Source organism: Cydia pomonella, chromosome 5 (assembly GCF_033807575.1).
Source record: "Cydia pomonella isolate Wapato2018A chromosome 5, ilCydPomo1, whole genome shotgun sequence".
NCBI classification, from domain to species: Eukaryota; Metazoa; Arthropoda; class Insecta; order Lepidoptera; family Tortricidae; genus Cydia; species Cydia pomonella.
The window spans coordinates 5,745,440-5,765,518 of NC_084707.1; the positions used below are offsets into that span (position 1 = coordinate 5,745,440).

The following is a 20,079-nucleotide window of genomic DNA, read 5'->3' on the forward strand; positions in this document are numbered from 1 at the left end:
AATTTTATGGTCTTTTGCCAAAAGTAAATTAAACTCGATTATTCATTAAGTACATATTTTACAACCGGTACGTATTTTTAAGGTTTCGAGCATTTGTGTGTATATTGTACATTTTCGTCGTTTTTAATTTTTTTGTTATTTTACTTTGTTATGTATTGCAATTTAATGGATGACTGTCATTGGCCTTCTTTTATGTAAGCATTTATATGTTTAGTTATATTTACGGCTGTTGTTATCCTGAATACCAATAAAATAAAAAATAAAAAAATATTATGACCATATCCAATACCGATTGTAGGGCTGCACTCGCGAAAGCCTCATCATCGGTTATCACTATACGTACATAGAGCACCATTTAATAAGTGCATGGTAATGGAGTACCATGGAATGGAATTCATTCGCGACGAACGGTTTGACCTAGTGGGTATAGTGATACTGCCTATGAAGCCGATGGCCCTGGGATCGAATTCTGGTAAGGGCATTTATTTGTGTGATGAGCACAGATATTTGTTCCTGAGTCATGGATATTTTATATGTATTTAATATTTGTATATTATATATATCGTTGTCTGAGTACCCACAACACAAGCATTCTTCGCTTATTGTGGGACTTAGTCAGCACGGCTAGCACATGATGGGCGCGACAGTCGACAGGCGAGAAAACGCCGCGACAAAAAATTGTCGCCTTGACATTTGTCCGCGAGACAGCGGGTTGTCGCGCGCGTCTTACGCTACCGATTTGCGATAGAACTCTATGTCGCGGCGTTTTCTCGCCTGTCGACTGTCGCGCCCATCATGTGCTAGCAGTGCAGTAAAGACATTATTATTATAAATGATTCTAAAGTTAGAACTTTTAGAAATAACGAAGTACAGTCCGCATCAAAAGCAAAGGATCAGACTACGCGTCCAAAGTATGACAGCGTAAAAAGAGATATAATGTATATTAAATTATTGCAGATAACTAAATAAACATTCTGTAGAGATACAGAATGTTTATCTAGTATCACAATAGCTCAACCTTATCTCTCTCTCTCTCTCTCTCTCTCTCAGTTCTCTTTGTGTAGTTTCAAGTGGAATCTCGCCATGGTAAATGAAATGGGGTATACGTATCTATGTGTAAAACGATTAGACTGTGAAAGATACTTTAGAACGCGAATTGTAAAGTATTCCAGGCTATACTTTTGACTTTATATACTTTTGACGCGTTGTTTCATCCGCTACTATTGATGCTGACACTACACTAGTGTACACTTTAGCCGAAAACGACACAAAGTTCAGAGCTGCTATAAATTGTATGCACCCAGATTATAGTTACTCGTATAAAGATTTCACCAAACATTTTATTTCAGAAACTAGTCAGTATTGTCAATAGAACTTATCCTGTTCGCAAAGCATTGTCGCTTACGTCATTCTTGTATAAAGGGGGTATTTGAAACCGGAGTCCCATTAGGGATGCACACTTGTTAGCCCGCAACCATTTGTTTCCCGCGGCGACCTAAGCCCGGGTACACACCGGCATAATCCCGGATCAGGAATCATGACACTATTGTTGTAAGTGTGAAACCGACACAAATAGGCCTACGGCTTTGCACACCCCTAGTTTTTAAACGAAATTGAAAATCGACTGTAAGCAAATGCGAATAGAGTTGAGATTTGAGTGTGTGACGCGAGTTAGTGATGACGATGAAAATGGAAGCCCCCTTTTAAAATCTCTATTACAATCGTTAATCGAAAATGGACCTTACAGTTTTAAATTTAGGTTGATATTGGATTGGTTTTCGTTAAGTTTTTTTGACATTTCGTCTATTGTGTAAGCACAATGGTTGTGCCTAGGTCCTCTTGATTGAATTTTTATTTATAAAAGCTCATTGTAGCGTTTATAACGGGATTATTATAGTTGTACATTTTGGGGGCACTTTATTCAAATATTGACGGTGTGGGCTAAATGAAACGGCAAATTTGGCACTTTGTTGCCAAGGGTGCAAAGTGTAACATTATGATAGTGTATGAATGCCTCATTAGTTTTGTGTAAACAGGTGTTTGGAAAAATGGTGCGGCGAGAAAAATATTATTAGGGATTTTCCATTTCTGTTTCAGTGTTGATTGTTATGGGTAAAACCCGGTGACGTAAGTACCTCTTTTAAGATTCTTTTATAAATAAATAAATAAATAAATATTATAGGACATTATTACACAAATTGACTAAGTCCCACAGTAAGCTCAATAAGGCTTGTGTTGAGGGTACTTAGACAACGATATATATAATTTACAAATACTTAAATACATAGAAAACACCCATGACTCAGGAACAAATATCCATGCTCATCACACGAATAAATGCCCTTACCAGGATTTGAACCCGGGACCATCAGCGTCGTAGGCAGGGTCACTACCCACTAGGCCAGATCGGTCGTCTAATGTTATATAGTGAAAAAGGAACATTTATAGTTTCGCCATATCCGTCCGTCTGTCTGTCTGCCCGTGGCTTAGCTCGGTGGCCAGAAGTGCTAATGCTGTAATTTGACATAGAAAAATAGAACCGAAATAATTAGTGAGTCTACTTGAAATAACACGAATTTTCATAAAAAGTTATTTGATTGGTTCTTAGATATATATATATATATATATATATATATATATATATATATATATATAGTAAAGCCTAACTAAATTAAATTAAGCCTTACGTCGTCTGAGATTTCATGGATTGCGTCGTACCTAACAAAAGATAGCCCTTAATTGTGCCACGCCAAGGTTACTATGCATGGCATTTTCAATGACAAAGTATGAAAATGGCATTATTAATGTTAAGTTTCTATGAAAATTAGACGTTTATAATGACACGGCCCCACTTTGTTTTATTCAAGTCGGAGAAAAGTTAGTTAAAACGGAATAAAATATGGTACCATTTCTCCATAAATTTCATTCATTTTATCTTGTAATTGTGCATGTTTAAGATAATATATCAGATGTTGATGATGCAAAAGGGATCCAACAGATCCTACTTGAATAAATTGATTTTTATCTTTATCATCAAACCTAAGTACCTACCCTACTACCTAACTACCCGTTGTTACCCAGTTTTTAACTGTATTTCATTTTCCGTATATATATGGTGCAACATATAGAATATTTACTTAAACCATAAAATAAAAACTTTTCACATTTAACCCGTCACCGTTCCAAAAAACAAATAAACTCACCCCAAACCTTTTCCCCAAATCATAATCACTCACACTTCCGTTTCCAATTTACCAAAACAGCGCAAAAAATGAGATTCTATTCTAAATTCAAATTTGGCGCGTTCCAACGGTTATTTATGAGCCGACACTGAGCTATGTAATAATCTGAGGCAGGATTTAATTTGTCGGACTGATTTCCACACTAGGGTGGAAAAGAGACTAAACGAGTGTGAAAAGGACGGTATATTGCACATAAGTACCGTGGCGGCGCGAAAAAAGGGGTTTCTTTCAGCCAGTTAAAATATACTTTACACTTTTTATATGCGTATTTTTGCGTTGGGTCTTGGAGCTTAGTCTAACTTAACAAATTTTATACCTATTTTTGGTTTACACCTCACTGAAATCTGAAAAAGTGTTATTAAGTGTTATTTGACGACCGGTCTGGCCTAGTGGGTAGTGACCCTGCCTATGAAGCCGATGGTCCCGGGTTCAAATCCCCTGGTAAGGGCATTTATTCGTGTGATGAGCATGGATATTTGTTCCTGAGTCATGGGTGTTTTCTATGTATTTAAGTATTTATAAATATTTATATATTATGTATATCGTTGTCTAAGTACCCTCAACACAAGCCTTATTGAGCTTACTGTGGGACTTAGTCAATTTGTGTAATAATGTCTTATAATATTTATTTATTTATTATTTATTTATTAAACCAGTGACATTAGTAGTATATTAAGTATTTATAATGAAATAACTTCAGGTGCCTCGAGAAGAGCCCTGAACGTCGACCTATTATTGAGTTCAGTAGAAGAAGATCTATTTATAATCTGCACCAGAAAACGATTTTCGTGTATGTTTCCATTGTTTACAAAACAGAATTAAAATAGAACAGCAACAAACTCTTAAAAACTAGTACCTTGGCCAATTCTAGGGATGAGTTGCCAAGCGGACCCCAGGCTCCCATGAACCGTGGCAAAATGCCGGGACAACGCGAGGAAGATGTATGAGGAGGTTTTAAGGTTCTGACGGAAGATCAGCGCTGTGGTCTCCGCAGCATTTATGCTGAGTCAGCGCCTATTCTTTACCACAACACATGACCCTCTACTAATAACCATCAGTATTCTTAATTCCGTTGCAATATAGTTTACAAATTATCGGTTAATTGATGTGGAGATGGCGGTACTTGATTTACTCCTTTACACGTGTCAAACCCTTGCTGACTGTACTAGGGCTGTATTTGTATTGTACACTTTGTACAGTCGGTAGAAGTTCAATTAACAGTCTCGGTTATTAATGGGACGCGCCGGGCCCGATTAAACTCAATCTCCGATAATCCGCGGGGAGGGGCCCGGTGGCACAGTTTGTTAAACTGGAGTTTAAGTAGGGTGATATCGGTTAACGGAGGCTGAAGTACGGGATGTCTATATCATGGCTAGGGATCGCAAAATCGTGCAACGAGAGAGGAACTTAGAAAGCAAACCGAGAAAAAAAATTACTGACCAACTTACACTAACAGATATTACCAAACATGTAAGTTATAGATTGCATTAGTGAGCTAGACATTCAACTTAGTTTAACAAAACTAAACAATTAAATCTATAATAAAAAAAAATAAATAAAAAGCCATTTATTCCTTAATATCGTTGCAATATACAAATGTGAATGCATGCATTATTAACATTATTAATTTTAATTCATAGATAATTTACTTATGAATATATTCTGAAATTCTAAAATTGTTTACATTATGTCATTAATTTGAAATTAATTTGATTGAAATATAATTTAATAAATATTAATTGTCTAATGAATATATAACTTATGTCTTGAATATTAAGGACCTCTCTCGAGTATAGGCCTCCTCCAACTCTTTCCATTTATCTCTAATTTTGCCTTTTTCCATCCATTGTTGTCCTGCTACTTTAATAATTTCATCTGACCATCTTTCTAATGGTTTTCCTTGCCTGCGTTTTCCCGCTGGACCCGGCCATGTTGTCACCGACTTTGTCCACTTGTTGTCGTTCATTCTTGTGACATGACCAGCCCATCGCCATTTCAATTTTTTGCAATATGTCAGAGCGTCAATTACTTTTGTTTTTTGTCTTATTTCTGTGTTTTTCTTCTTATCGACACGTTTTATATTTAGAATACTCCGCTCCATGCTTCTTTGGCACGTGTTGATTTTATTTTTTGTGTACGAATTGAAAATCCACGTTTGACATCCATAAGAAAGGCATGGTAATATGCAGGAATCCAGTATTTTCTTTTTTAGTTTCAGGGGCAGGTTTGATTTTAACGGTTCTTTGTAACTCCAGTATTTGTTCCAGGATGTTTTAACACGTCTATCTACTTCATCCACATGTCGGGTTTTCTTGAAGGAAATCTGTTTACCCAGGTTTCAACATAGTCAAGAGTGTTATTATTTACTTTGATAGAGTCCCGATTGTGGTTTGTCATGATTTTTGTTTTAGACGTGTTCAGTTCTAGACCTATATTTTTACTTACAACGTATATATCTTCGATCATTGATTGTAACTGTGCGGATGATTCTGAGAAAAGTACAATGTCGTCTGCAAATCGTAGGTTACTTAAATATTTTCCTTCAATATTTATGCCTTTGTTACACCAGTTTAGGTTCTTCATTATATTTTGTAAAACAGTAATAAATATTCTTGGCGACAAGGGGTCCACTCTATCCAACTTAACTCTACTAACGCTTTTAGAGTAAATGTCTTTAATGAGGTCTATTATTTCCAGCGGTACGTTGCATTCAGTTAGAGCGTTCCACATGCTAGTGTGTGAGATTATATTAGAATTAAATCTATAAACATAACTAATTACTGTATACTGTATTCAAAACTAATCATTTTAATGTTATCACTGTCACTCTGTAGTCCTGAGTGTGGAGAATTGTGGAGATTGACTCCAAATACCGAGTTGCAGTGGCTAGGAATCTCGGTCCCTTCTGTAAGAATATGCCTGTCAGGAGGTGGAATAGAACAACATTGTTGGTGTGATTCAATGTTACATAAAGAGGGCTATTGTCTAAAGAAAGTAACCATGTTATTTCTAGTCCAAGCACCTAAAGGTGAGGTAAGTAGGTCTACCACAGCTGAGTAAAATGAAGACGAAACGAAGACTCGTTATTTTTGGGCGAAGGACTCGTCCGTGACTTAAAATTGCATTTTGATAAAAAAAAAACTGTGATAGGATAGTTTTCCGCCTTACACCACACTTAAGTTGTGTCAAAAGGGGTCGTAGAATGCAAAAATATGTTTCTTCTGTAGTCTGAAATCTTAAAGTTTTGTACTTTCATATTGCACACGCTGGCGCCTCAGTGTAGCAAAGCATTAGCCAATTTTTTGTTTCACAACTGTACAATTTACAATGAACATCAAATTGATTAGATTTATAAGTTTTGCTCTGCTATGTACTAACACTAATATGGATTGTATTATTCAAATTAAATATATTTAATTGAGGTATCACGCCTACTATATAATATGAAACCATTTCTCTTCGCCTCGATCAATATGTGTATTGCAGAGTAATCATAAATATTCACAGTAATAATGGGCAGTCTGTTTTGATTACTCATACTCATACTCATACTCATTTATTGGTAAAATATACAATTTTACATGTCAGCAATAAAATACACAGTTGAAATTAAATTAAATTAAATTAAAAATATTTACTTGATCTACATTCGATTAAAATAAAAGGATACAAATACAAATAAATAAAAATGACAAGTTAAAATTATTAAGTTATTCGGATAAATTAAAATCATACATTAATATTATTTAAGCTACATTATGTTATTACATTTAAAATTAAGAAATTCATTAATGTCATAAAAAGCTTGGACAGTTAACCATATTTTTAATTTATTGTAAAAGGTTGAGTCACACTCAATCTGCCTTAAGTCATTGGGTAGTTTATTGTAGACTTCTGGTCCTCTAACAGATATTATTTTAGACGATTTAGCTAGTCGGCAACATGTTGTAGATAGCGTGATTAATTGCGTCGTATGGTGTACCTATACAAACAAAATGGCTTATTTTCCCAAAAAACAAAATAAAGCTGGTTGTCTCTCTCTGTACTAGTTGCAGAGATTTAAACGATGGTGCCCCAACTCCTATACTCACGTTACATTTCGTTTTTGCAAGTGAATTACCGAACGATTGAAAAAATTTTCATGTAAAAAGTAAACGTACAAACATATATTAATTCATAAACACGACCTTTCCTACTTCTTAAGTCAGGTAAACTATCTAGTTTAGGTACTAATCAGCAGTACCAAATGTAAACTATAGTTAACTAAGTACCACCGGGCCAGTGGCACGCACTAATTACCGACGAGAATTCGATGCAATAAATCACGGCCATAATTTATAACGGCGTCGCGCGGGAATGCAGCCCGAAATCCAGGCATATTCCTATTTGGAGACTCCAGCCTGGATAGTGCAATGAAAATTTGGACCTAAGGCCGGCTACTACCCTAACGCGCGGGTCGACGAATCGCACGCGAGAAGCATATCTTTATATCAATGTACAGTGATTTATTTGTTTATTTAATATTTATTGTACAATACACTAACTATTTTGGCTCAGTGACCCAAAAAAAATCTTGGCCTCCGAAACGAGAGCGTGCCACCCGTCTCGATCCTGTGCAACTTCCTGCCAGTAACTGACGCGAAGCTGAAGCAGAACCGCCGCCACACTGTCTTCCCAGCGATACCTGGGCCGACCCACTGCACGCTTACCAGTCGGTCGTCCCAAGAACGCCCTCTTGACCGAACCAGCGAAGTGTGTGGGCTTTCGTTTCGCCGATGATATTAGGCTCGGCCACTAACTCCTCGATCTCGGCATTTTTCTGGATTCACCAGGTGCCATTATCTCTCTGAATAGGTCCCAAAAAAAGGGGCAAAACTTTCCTCTCCGCTACCTTCTTCTTTCAGTGTCAGAGACCAGGCTTCACACACAATACACGATTGTACAAATGGCTGACTTAATAAATAATACCTTAAGGAATTAATATATACCAGCCAACCAAGTAATCATCATTCTGTTTGATTAGCATAGCATCTGGTGTTAGTAAATTTAATAATTGTATTTCGTACCTGAAGAGCAATTATTTCTGTTATAGATGTTTAGTGAGAGCTGTTAAGGAAATAAGTGAATATCCTTTGTATTCCTACCCTTATTTGATACACTGGACTTTGTGTGTATTTGAAACCTTATATCCTGCACACTTATTGTTGTTTGCTTTCCAAATAAAAAATAAATAAAAATAAAATAAACAAACCAAAAAACTTACTGATTAAGTAGGAGCAGGGTATTTTAAAGTAAAGTAAATTGTAACCAAGACATTACATGAATATTAAGGTATATTGATAAACTTACACATATACAAGGTGCCCATTACATGAGGAACCCGAGAGACTTTAACCACGCATTTCTGAGGCCAAAAGAAGGAAAAAATGTTATATGAGTTTAGGTCCATTACAAATAAAAAGAAATTATATATAAAATGTAAACGCTATTTGTAAAACTGTAACTCAAAGAGAATTTTTTTTTTTCAAAGTAAGTCAGTAAGTAAATATTCTTTATTGCACCAACAATTATACATTTATCTTATTTATTATTTATTTTATTTATTTAAAGTGTTATCTTTCACATTTTAACATCTATCATTAAGGATCAAACTATCACTAAGGATTAACTTCGCCATCAAAAAGGCGTTTTGCACTAAGTAACAATAAAAAGATGTTTTTTTTTTGTAAGTGGATTCCAAAAAAGTTTATAGGAGTCTTTAAATATGATGATGACGCTCTATTTTTTAAAGTTTATAGGAGTCTTTAAATATGATGATGACGCTCTATTTTTTAAAGTTTATAGGAGTCTTTAAATATGATGATGACGCTCTATTTTTTAAAGTTTATAGGAGTCTTTAAATATGATGATGACGCTCTATTTTTTTTAATGTAATTTAAGAGGGATACCGCGTGATCCACACAATTCAAACAATGAAAAACTAGATTTATAAGTTTTCCTTTTTTTAATTTATATCTTTTTCATAAAAATAAAAAGCGAAATCTACAAACCTAGAATATGTCATCATGAAGCGATTGACATCAAAATCAAAGTGATTTGTTAAGTTTTACTTAGTGGAAAACGTTTTCTCGCTGACGTTATGGCGCTAGGTTCCTGTGACTCCTTAACTTAATTAATATTGTATGGAGATTCGACTCTCAATAGGTACCTGTCTCGAGAAAATCGATGTATCGTTTTGGTTAGTGACATACTTTTTGGAAATCCCATATTTGCCCGATGACGCCGAAGACGGTAATGTGATTGCGCGCAGGTGCGCGTTTGAGTGTATTGCTGGCCGGGCCGCTAAGATGGATCTTTTCCGATACACGAGATTTTTTTTAATCTTTTCACTAATACCAGGTGTAACAAAAATAGTGGAGATATCCGTCTAAGTGCGTATTTTTCGTATCTTGTTTTGATTAGGACAAAGTAGATTTTTTTTTTCCTCAATCAATTTTTGGTATTAGTATGGAGGCTTAACCATCTTAGACGACCTACCCTGCCCCACAGAACAAAAATCTCCTTTTGCCTTAATACACGAACGCAAATTACCTATAATATAACCTAACAAATCTTGTGCTTATTTTTAGTTTACACCTCACTGAAATCTGAAAAAGTGTTATAAAACCAGTGTCATTAGTAGTATATTAAGTATTTATAATGAAATAACTTCAGGTGCCTCGAGAAGAGCCCTGAACGTCGACCTATTATTGAGTTAAGTAGAAGAAGATCTATTTATCATCTGCTCCAGAAAACGATTTCATGTATGTTTCCATTGTTTACAAAACAGAGTTAAAATAGAACAGCAACAAACTCTTAAAAGCTCGTACTTAGGCCAATTCTAGGGATGAGTTGCCAAGCGGATCCCAGGCTCCCGTGAACCGTGGCAAAATGCCGGGACAACGCGAGGAAGATGTATGACAACTTCGTTTATCTAACCATCAGTATTCTTAATTCCGTTGCAATATAGTTTACTTATCGGTTAATTGATGTGGAGATTACGGTACTTGATTTTTTGACGTGTAAAGACACGTGTCAAACCCTTGCTGACTGTACTAGGGCTGTATTTGTATTGTACACTTTGTACTGTCGGTAGAAGTTCAATTAACAGTCTCGGTTATTAATGGGACGCGCCGGGCCCGATTAAACTCAATCTCCGATAATCCGCGGGGAGGGGCCCGGTGGCACAGTTTGTTAAACTGGAGTTTAAGTAGGGTGATATCGGTTATCGGAGGCTGAAGTACGGGATGTCTATATCATAGCTTGGGATCGCAAAATAGTGCAACGAGAGAGGAGATTAGAAAGCAAACCGAGAAAAAAAAATTACTAACCATCTTACACTAACAGATATTACCAAACATGTAAGTTATATATTCAACTTAGTTTAACAAAACTAAACAATTAAATCTATAAACATAACTAATTACTGTATACTGTATTCAAAACTAATCATTTTAATGTTATCACTGTCACTCTGTAGTCCTGAGTGTGGAGAATTGTGGAGATGGACTCCAAATACCGAGTTGCAGTGGCTAAGAATCTCGGTCCCTTCTGTAAGAATATGCCTGTCAGGAGGTGGAATAGAACAACATTATTGGTGTGATTCAATGTTACATAAAGAGGGCTATTGTCTAAAGAAAGTAACCATGTTATTTCTAGTCCAAGCACCTAAAGGTGAGGTAGGTAGGACTGCCACAGCTGAGTGAAATGAAGACGAAACGAAGACTCGTTATTTTTGGGCGAAGGACTCGTCCGTGACTTAAAATTGCATTTTGATAAAAAAAAACTGTGATAGGATAGTTTTCCGCCTTACACCACACTTAAATTGTGTCAAAAGGGGTCGTAGAATGCAAAAGTATGTTTCTTCTGTAGTCTGAAATCTTAAAGTTTTGTACTTTCATATTGCACCCGCTGGCGCCTCAGTGTAGCAAAGCATTAGCCAATTTTCTGTTTCACAACTGTACAATTTACAATGAACATCAAATTGATTAGATTTATAAGTTTTGCTGTGCTATGTACTAACACTAATATGGATTGTATTATTCAAATTAAATATATTGAATTGAGGTATCACGCCTACTATATAATATGAAACCATTTCTCTTCGCCTCGATCAATATGTGTATTGCAGAGTAATCATAAATATTCACAGTAATAATGGGCAGTCTGTTTTGATTAATTGCGTCGTATGGTGTACCTATACAAACAAAATGGCTTATTTTCCCAAAAAACAAAAAAATGCTGGTTGTCTCTCTTTATACTAGTTGCAGAGATTTAAACGATAGTGCCCCAATACTATCCTATACTCACGTTACATCTCGTTTTTGCAAGTGAATTACCGAACGATTGAAAGAATTTTCTTGTAAAAAGTAAACGTACAAACATATATTCATTCATAAATACGACCTTTCCTACTTCTTAAGTCAGGTAAACTATCTAGTTTAGGTACTAATCAGCAGTACCAAATGTAAACTATAGTTAACTAAGTACCACCGGGCCAGTGGCACGCACTAATTACCGACGAGAATTCGATGCAATAAATCACGGCCATAATTTATAATGGCGTCGCGCGGGAATGCAGCCCGAAATCCAGGCATATTCCTATTTGGAGACTCCAGCCTGGATAGTGCAATGAAAATTTGGACCTAAGGCCGGCTACTACCCTAACGCGCGGGTCGACGAATCGCACGCGAGAAGCATATCTTTATATCAATGTACAGTGATTTATTTGTTTATTTAATATTTATTGTACAATACACTAAATCAGGGGTTCCCAAAGTGTGCGCCGCGGCGCCCAGGTGCGCCGTAGAAAGTAAAGAGGGGCGCCGTGAGTTCTATCATTATCCGAAACCACAAATATTCGCGGGTACCTATTTGAGCGCTCGCATCGGTAAATAATATAGCGTCGTGTCACTCTTTTTCGACCGTGATTTTAAATGTACAAGGGCGCCGTTGCAAAATACTACACTTGTAACTGCGCCGCAGGGTGAAAAAGATTGGAAAACCCTGCACTAAATATTTCGGCTCAGTGACCCAAAAAAAATCTTGGCCTCCGAAACGAGAGCGTGCCACCTGTCTCGATCCTGCGCTACTTCCTGCCAGTTACTGACGCGAAGCTGAAGCAGATCCGCCGCCACACTGTCTTCCCAGCGACACCTGGGCCGACCCACTGCACGGTTACCAGTCGGTCGTCCCAGAACGCCCTCTTGACAGCCCGATCCTCTCCCATTCTGAGCAGGTGACCGAACCAGCGTAGTGTGTGGGCTTTCGTTTCGCCGATGATATTAGGCTCGGCCACTAACTCCTCGATCTCGGCATTTTTCCGGATTCACCAGGTGCCATCATCTCTCTGAATAGGTCCCAAAAAAAGGCGAAAAACTTTCCTCTCCTCTTCTTTCAGTGTCAGAGACCAGGTCTCACACACAATACACGATTGTACAAATGGCTGACTTAATAAATAATACCTTAAGGAATTATATACCAGTCAACCAAGTAATCATCATTCTGTTTGATTAGCATAGCATCTAGTGTTAGTAAATTTAGCACTAAGTAACAATAAAAATATGTTTTTTTTTGTAAGTGGATTCCAAAAAAGTTTATAGGAGTCTTTAAATATGATGATGCCGCTCTATTTTTTAAAGTTTATAGGAGTCTTTAAATATGATGATGACGCTCTATTTTTTAAAGTTTATAGGAGTCTTTAAATATGATGATGACGCTCTATTTTTTAAAGTTTATAGGAGTCTTTAAATATGATGATGACGCTCTATTTTTTAAAGTTTATAGGAGTCTTTAAATATGCTGATGACGCTCTATTTTTTAAAGTTTATAGGAGTCTTTAAATATGATGATGACGCTCTATTTTTTTATGTAATTTAAGAGGGATACCGCGTGATCCACACAATTCAAACAATGAAAAACTAGATTTATAAGTTTTCCTTTTTTTTATTTATATCTTTTTCATAAAAATAAAAAGCGAAATCTATAAACCTAGAATATATCATCATGAAGCGATTGACATCAAAATCAAAGTGATTTGTTAAGTTTTACTTAGTGGAAAACGTTTTCTCGCTGACGTTATGGCGCTAGGTTCCTGTGACTCCTTAACTTAATTAATATTGTATGGAGATTCGACTCTCAATAGGTACCTGTCTCGAGAAAATCGATGTATCGTTTTGGTTAGTGACATACTTTTTGGAAATCCCATATTTGCCCGATGACGCCGAAGACGGTAATGTGATTGCGCGCAGGTGCGCGTTTGAGTGTATTACTGGCCGGGCCGCTAAGATGGATCTTTTCCGGTACACGAGTTTTTTTTTTTTTTTTCACTTATACCAGGTATAACAAAAATAGTGGAGATATCCGTCTAAGTGCGTATTTTTCGTATCTTGTTTTGATTAGGACAAAGTAGAATTTTTTTTTACTCCATCAATTTTTGGTATTAGTATGGAGGCTTAACCGTCTTAGACGACCTACCCTGCCCCACAGAACAAAAATCTCCTTTTGCCTTAATACACGAACGCAAAGTTTTGTTAAAATGATCAACAATATATTATAGTCTAAATTGGTTTAATCGTCCAGCAAACTATCACCATAAGAGCATGACGTTACATTGACATGTCGGAAATTTCGACCTTAAGAGGCTGTCAACCCCCAATGTCCTTAAAATTGATCTTACTTAAACAGTTCTATGATCTTAAAATCACAATTAAACGGTTCTATGTCTTTATTGTTTTGACTTATGGGTCTGCAATTAAAATCACAATTTCAAAACATTTATATCTAAACCGCTGTTGAGTAAAATATTACACTAATAATCCACTTTTTTTTATTTAAATATTTTTTCTTATTATTCCCTTGCCCAGGCCCAGTAACATGCGACAGTGCTATCTCATTTACTCCGATAGAAATAGACAGTGTGTGCGCTTTAGGTATTGACAGCCTCTTAATGCATTGCGAATGTCAAACAAACATTTCAACGAAATGAGTAAGGAATTAAATTCCTTCACTTTTTTATGATATAGGATAGGAGGCAAACGAGCAAACGGATCACTTGATGGTATGGGATTACCACCGCCCAGGGACACCCGCAATACCAGAGGGCCTCTAAGTGCATTTTATGCTCTTTTCTTGAAGGTTTGAAGGTCGTAACGGTGACAGTTCATTCCACAGTTTTGACTGTACAAAATCAGCCTGGGTTATTAGAAGACTGGGCAATGCAACTGCTACTTTATCTGAAATATAAAAACAAAGTTTAACTATTTTATAGGCATTCAGAGAAATTGAAAGCTCCTTTTCTAGAAAGTGGGTTTGTCTTCACGAAATGTCCACTTTATACGTAGGTATGTATTAATTCTCCTCGTTTATTTTTATACCGTAATACGGCTAGCCTAGATTAGTCATAAGGATAAAGCTGCTTTTAAGTGGAATACATTTTCAGTGGAGTTAAGGCGGAGATGAGCGGAGGAGAAGACCGTGCAGGAATCAACCAATAGCATTGGCAATCTAGAGGAGCGGAGAAGAGATGTGTCCAGGGGAGCGGAGAAGAGATGTGTTCAGCGGAGCGGAAAAGAGATATTTCCAGCGGAGCGGAGAAGAGATATGTTCAGCGGAGCGGAGAAGAGATGTGTAAATTGTTTGATTCCCATACATACAGCAGCGATTCCCCATACTAACGTAGTTACACTCTCATTTTAAAACAACTAGCTAGCTGCTCTGAAACTTTGTACTTACAATAAGATAAGGAATATCTAAGGGCTGTAATTAGTCCATGTAGCCTCAAATAGTTAAAAAATACAGCAAGTTTAAGATTTTCATACAAAACTTGCTTTTGCTCTATTTCGTTTGTTTTATAAGGTGGAGCAATATAAACTAATTTCAGCCCTATATATACCTTATGTCATTGTTTTTGCCAAGTTTCATTACAATCCAACACGCAGTTTTAAAATGAGAACAAAACTCCGTTTTTATGGGAAGGTGAAATTGGACCGAGCTTGCGTTCTTACTCTTAATTTACATTCACGAAAGTCGAATAAAAAACCTCTTGATAAAACACCCTCTTAGCGCCCTGATCGACTCCGTATAAATCATGCGCTGTCGCTTCGTATTGGATTAAGATTTCCACCATCGGACGAGGCTTCATCTTGCCGAGTGACAACCCTAGACACACCCGCCAATTTCCCAAGAGTAACTACTGAAAACGCTTTCAACGAATATCAACCTTAAAACAAGGAATTAAGGTTGGGAATGGAGTGTGGGGGGTGTGAGTAGTAATGTGCGAATTATAGGAAGGGTTTGAGGGGTGCTGCGTTTTCTATTGTAGGGTTATCACAAGGTGGTGATTAAATAAATAGGGAGGTTTGGGATAGTGTTAGGAAAACTTTAACTACAATATGTATTTCTATGAATCGATTTTCGTAAATACGAGTACATTTCTTGATTGCTTTGATTGACGGCGGCCTTCCGCAGAGTATTAATTTGCTATTCTTCTTCTTTTCTTATAATAATCATAAATAAAACAAGCGATTGATGCATATAAAAATCGTAAAACGGCTTATAATAAAAAATAAATTTACAATTTTGAGTCGTGTTTTTCCGTTGCTATAAATTAATGAAAAAAAAAGTATTATTTATAAATATTTTTTATATTATATTTATCGTTGTATAAGTACCCAGTACCTACAACACAAGTCTTATTAAGCTTACTGTGGGGCTTAGTCAATTTGTGTAATAGTGTCCTATAATGTTATATTTATTTGAATTTGAATTAATTGAACTTAAACATTTATCAATACTTAATTACAGTGGCAAGTACAGTATTATCGAGGTAACATAGGAGTATCGAGGTTATGTATGTACGTTCAAGAAGACGTATAATTGTGGCGGACGGTTAACATATTGAGGGCCGGGAACCCGTCCGGCGGGTTCTCTGTTCGTAGTCGCTCTCCTCTACAAAGCGGGAAAACGCTGGGATCGGCTACGAACGTAGCGCTACGAAAACATTGGCAGTGAATGTGTTAACTACGGAACCCTACACTGAGTGTGGCCCGACATGCTCATGGCCGATTTTTTACTTTGAATTTGTAAGCACTTAGGTAAATACATATATGTAATAATAAGAATATATTTTCTACATTTGATTGGATATTGTCTATTTTTTTAATTTTTTTTATTTTCAGTTCATGTTTCTAAAATTTATTTAGCAATTAAAATCTGCCTGCAGTATCTACGTAAATAGTTTACTATAACATTGATCAGGCTAATTAACACATATTATGTTGCGAAAAGTCAGGTTCCACCGAGATTTGAACTCGGATCGCTGGATTCAAAGTCCAGAGTGCTAACCATTACACCATGGAACCGATTGTTATAGACATCGAAATTTTCAACCATAACTTTAATTCAAATTCATTGAAAAAGCTAGGGTTGGCACTGCACATAATAAAGAAACCGTAAATATAACAATGTAAAAGACAGTATTAGAAACACATACAAAAACTTTTTTATAACAATACCTACAGGGTGAAATTGTTATGTTTGTCCATACGCTGAGGGATGATTACATGGGTTTACTATGGAGCCAACTCCGAAACCGCGAAAGAAAGTCATCTGTTCCATAGAAAACATTGACTGTGATTCACCAAAATGTATGAGAAGGCAGATTTTTTTTCGCGATTTCTGCGTTGGACCGATCGTTAAAATCGCTCAGTATGACCTACATATTAGCTACCCCTCAGCGTAAGGTAATAATTTATATGTTACATGTCCAGTTGGCATTAAAAGTATCAACTATTCTCTAATACCTAACGTAAAATAAAAAGGAAATATGTTTTATATGTCGAAGACCAGATTGTGACAGATACTTTTAAACGCGAGCTGTAGAGATATATCCCTCTTGGAAAAGTATTCTAGGGAGGCAGATACTTTTGAACGCGAGCTATAGAGATATATCCCTATTTGGAAAAGTATTCTAGGGAGGCAGATACTTTTGAACGCGAGCTGTAGAGATATATCCCTATTTGAAAAAGTATTTCAGGGAGTCAGATACTTTTGAACGCGAGCTGTAGAGATATATCCCTATTTGGAAAAGTATTCCAGGAAGTCAGATACTTTTGAACGCGAGCTGTAGAGATATATACCTATTTCGAAAAGTATTCCAGGGAGTCAGATACTTTTGAACGCGAGCTGTAAAGATATATCCCTATTTCGAAAAGTATTCCAGGGAGTCAGATACTTTTGAACGCGAGCTGTAAAGATATATCCCTATTTGGAAAAATATTCCAGGGAGTCAGATACTTTTGGCGGGATATTTTATCCACTACAACGAAATAAAAATTGTGCGACAAACCTATAATAAATGGGTTTGACTAATAAGATGCCCATTGTTAATCCTGAATTTACGTACATCTGTTTGAATACACTTGAACAAATAAAATACGTAGTCTTTTGTTGTTGCTTGTTTTCCATCGATTGCTTTTAATAATGGTATTTTTTAAATGAGCTATCATCGGGTCCATGGTGTAAAGGTGAGTCTAAATCCAGCAATCCGAGTTCAAATCTCGATGGAACCTGAATATTTTAGTCATGTTTTGTTAATAATTAGCCTCTTGCGTTATGATTGTATAGAAACCGAAACAATAAACACATTTAATCTTATTTGCAAGACCGAAGTGATTCCATAAGAGCTCCGTCAGCAATTTTTTTTATTTTATTTAAGTACACAATAAGTAATACACAGCATAATTCTTTTTACATGTTTTTTCGCCAAACTGCTTAACAGTTTGTTGGCGAACGGTAGCACTCAACATTCATCTTTGTACGGAGCTCTAAAAATTTATATATTGGCTTCGGCCCACGTTACCTCATAATTTTAATTTAGTACTAATATTAACCAACGCCGGTACGTTATAGAAATATTGCACGCGGTCGAATCCTGATAGCGATCTGCGGCACCCCAAACGGAATCGGCATTCGTTGGTGGTTTTAGGCGTTTAGACGTTTAGTTTAGTTCTCCACTGGTTAGTCCGTCATCGCTCCTGTTTTCCCCCGGACCTGTTTTGCATGCGTAAACGCATTTCCCTAACGTTAAATATAGCTTTTATAGTTTCGGAAAAAAGTGGCTGTGACAGAATCGGACAGACAGACGGACATGACGAATCTATAAGGGTTCCGTTTTTTGCCATTTGGCTACGGAACCCTAAAAAGATAGTAATATCGCATCAGTAATGCAGCTGCAGTCGACATCCAAACGTCACCTTCAGTGAAATCCCATCACAAGTCTTGCCTAGTCAAAATACAATATTTAAAGTCATTTAATTCCCTTGTTCGGACTTGACTGCCTAGCACATATTTTATTAAAGGGCGGCTGCATCATTCGTCTCGTGCGCAATATCGCGCGACGCCGTACAAATCGTTCTGCGACAACTTTTCTAAGGGTTACGCTGTAGATCCGCGGGCAGAAAAAAAACCCTTCTTATTTCAATACAATAAAATACAACATATTTAATAGAAATAGTCTGAGCAACCATTTTTTGACACTAGAAAAAGGCGCGACGTATAAAAAATGTAGGCGCAGAATTTTTTTTTTTTTATCAAGGATAGGCAGGCGCCTAATATATTATTGAGAACAAATACTCAATTTTATGTAATTATTTTATTTATAAGTACTTATAAATAGTGTAATAATAATTTTGTACATAATACATGCCAAATGACGAAATAAAAAATATATTATATTTGTGAACATTAAATTTCGAACTCTTCTAGTAAAAAGCACTAGTTTACTAAAATGAACTTTACCAACGCAAAATAGGTACGTAAATTACCACTTCTATCTAAAACTCTTCTACCTATCTATAATTACTATTTATATATCAAGACCAAATATGAATGATGATTTTGGCCAGTTTTCAGAACAGAAATATTTAGATTTCAAGAATTAGACTTCATAATATTTTATATTCCATAGCTTAAATTATTTGTGCAGTGCGGTTCCATGAACTTTTTTTAAAAGAAGATGAAAAAAATCATAGTTACGCTTAAAAAAATGAAGTTGCAAAAATAACTTAGTCTTTTCCATAATACATATACCAAGCACAACAAAGCGCGCGAAAATATCTCATATAACACGAAATCTCATTTGTACTTCTAAAATTGCGCCATACCTATATGTACCTATGTAATTAGCTTTCAACGACGGCCCTCGTTGCTTTCTCTATTTATTTATTTGTACTTTATTGTACAAAATAATAAGTTCAAATGACCAGTCAACCACTGGGCAAACAGAGACGTTTGTTGGGTGCAGGCTTTGTGATTGAGATTCAAAGTGATGAATGATGAAATTCACATTCACACCTCAGAAACCTCCTGCTGGATTCAAAGAACCACGCCGACTCTGGACTGCCCTTAACCGACTTAGAACGGGAGTAGGCAACTGTGCCTACCAATGGCACATTTGCCTACTCCCGTTTGTCCCATTTGGGTCTGGAGCACATCCCCTGCTTGCGATTGCGGTCACACCAAGCAGACGATTGACCACGTGGTATTGGAGTGCCCCCTCCCTAAATACCCAGGACACGCAGAAGACTTCAAGACCATCTCCTATGCAGCAGCTTAAAACACTAACTGATCTCTATTTATAATTTCTATTAATTTTGACCATTTATTGATGCAGTGATGTAGAATATGCCATACGATAAATAAATAATGAAATAAAACGTACGGAACCCAAATAACCTCAAAATAAAAAGCAACAGCTAAAAAAATGGAACGTGGAACAAGCATGGTCATGTCCCAAGTC

At 36.4% G+C, this 20,079-nt stretch overlaps 1 non-coding gene across 1 annotated transcript; it reads right to left on the reverse strand.

The window, feature by feature from the left end:
- Nucleotides 1-16,570: 16,570 nt before the first annotated feature.
- Trnaq-uug (transfer RNA glutamine (anticodon UUG)) lies at nucleotides 16,571-16,642 on the reverse strand. The gene has a single exon. It is a non-coding gene; the product is annotated as a tRNA-Gln (tRNA).
- Between the last annotated feature and the right edge of the window lie 3,437 nt (nucleotides 16,643-20,079).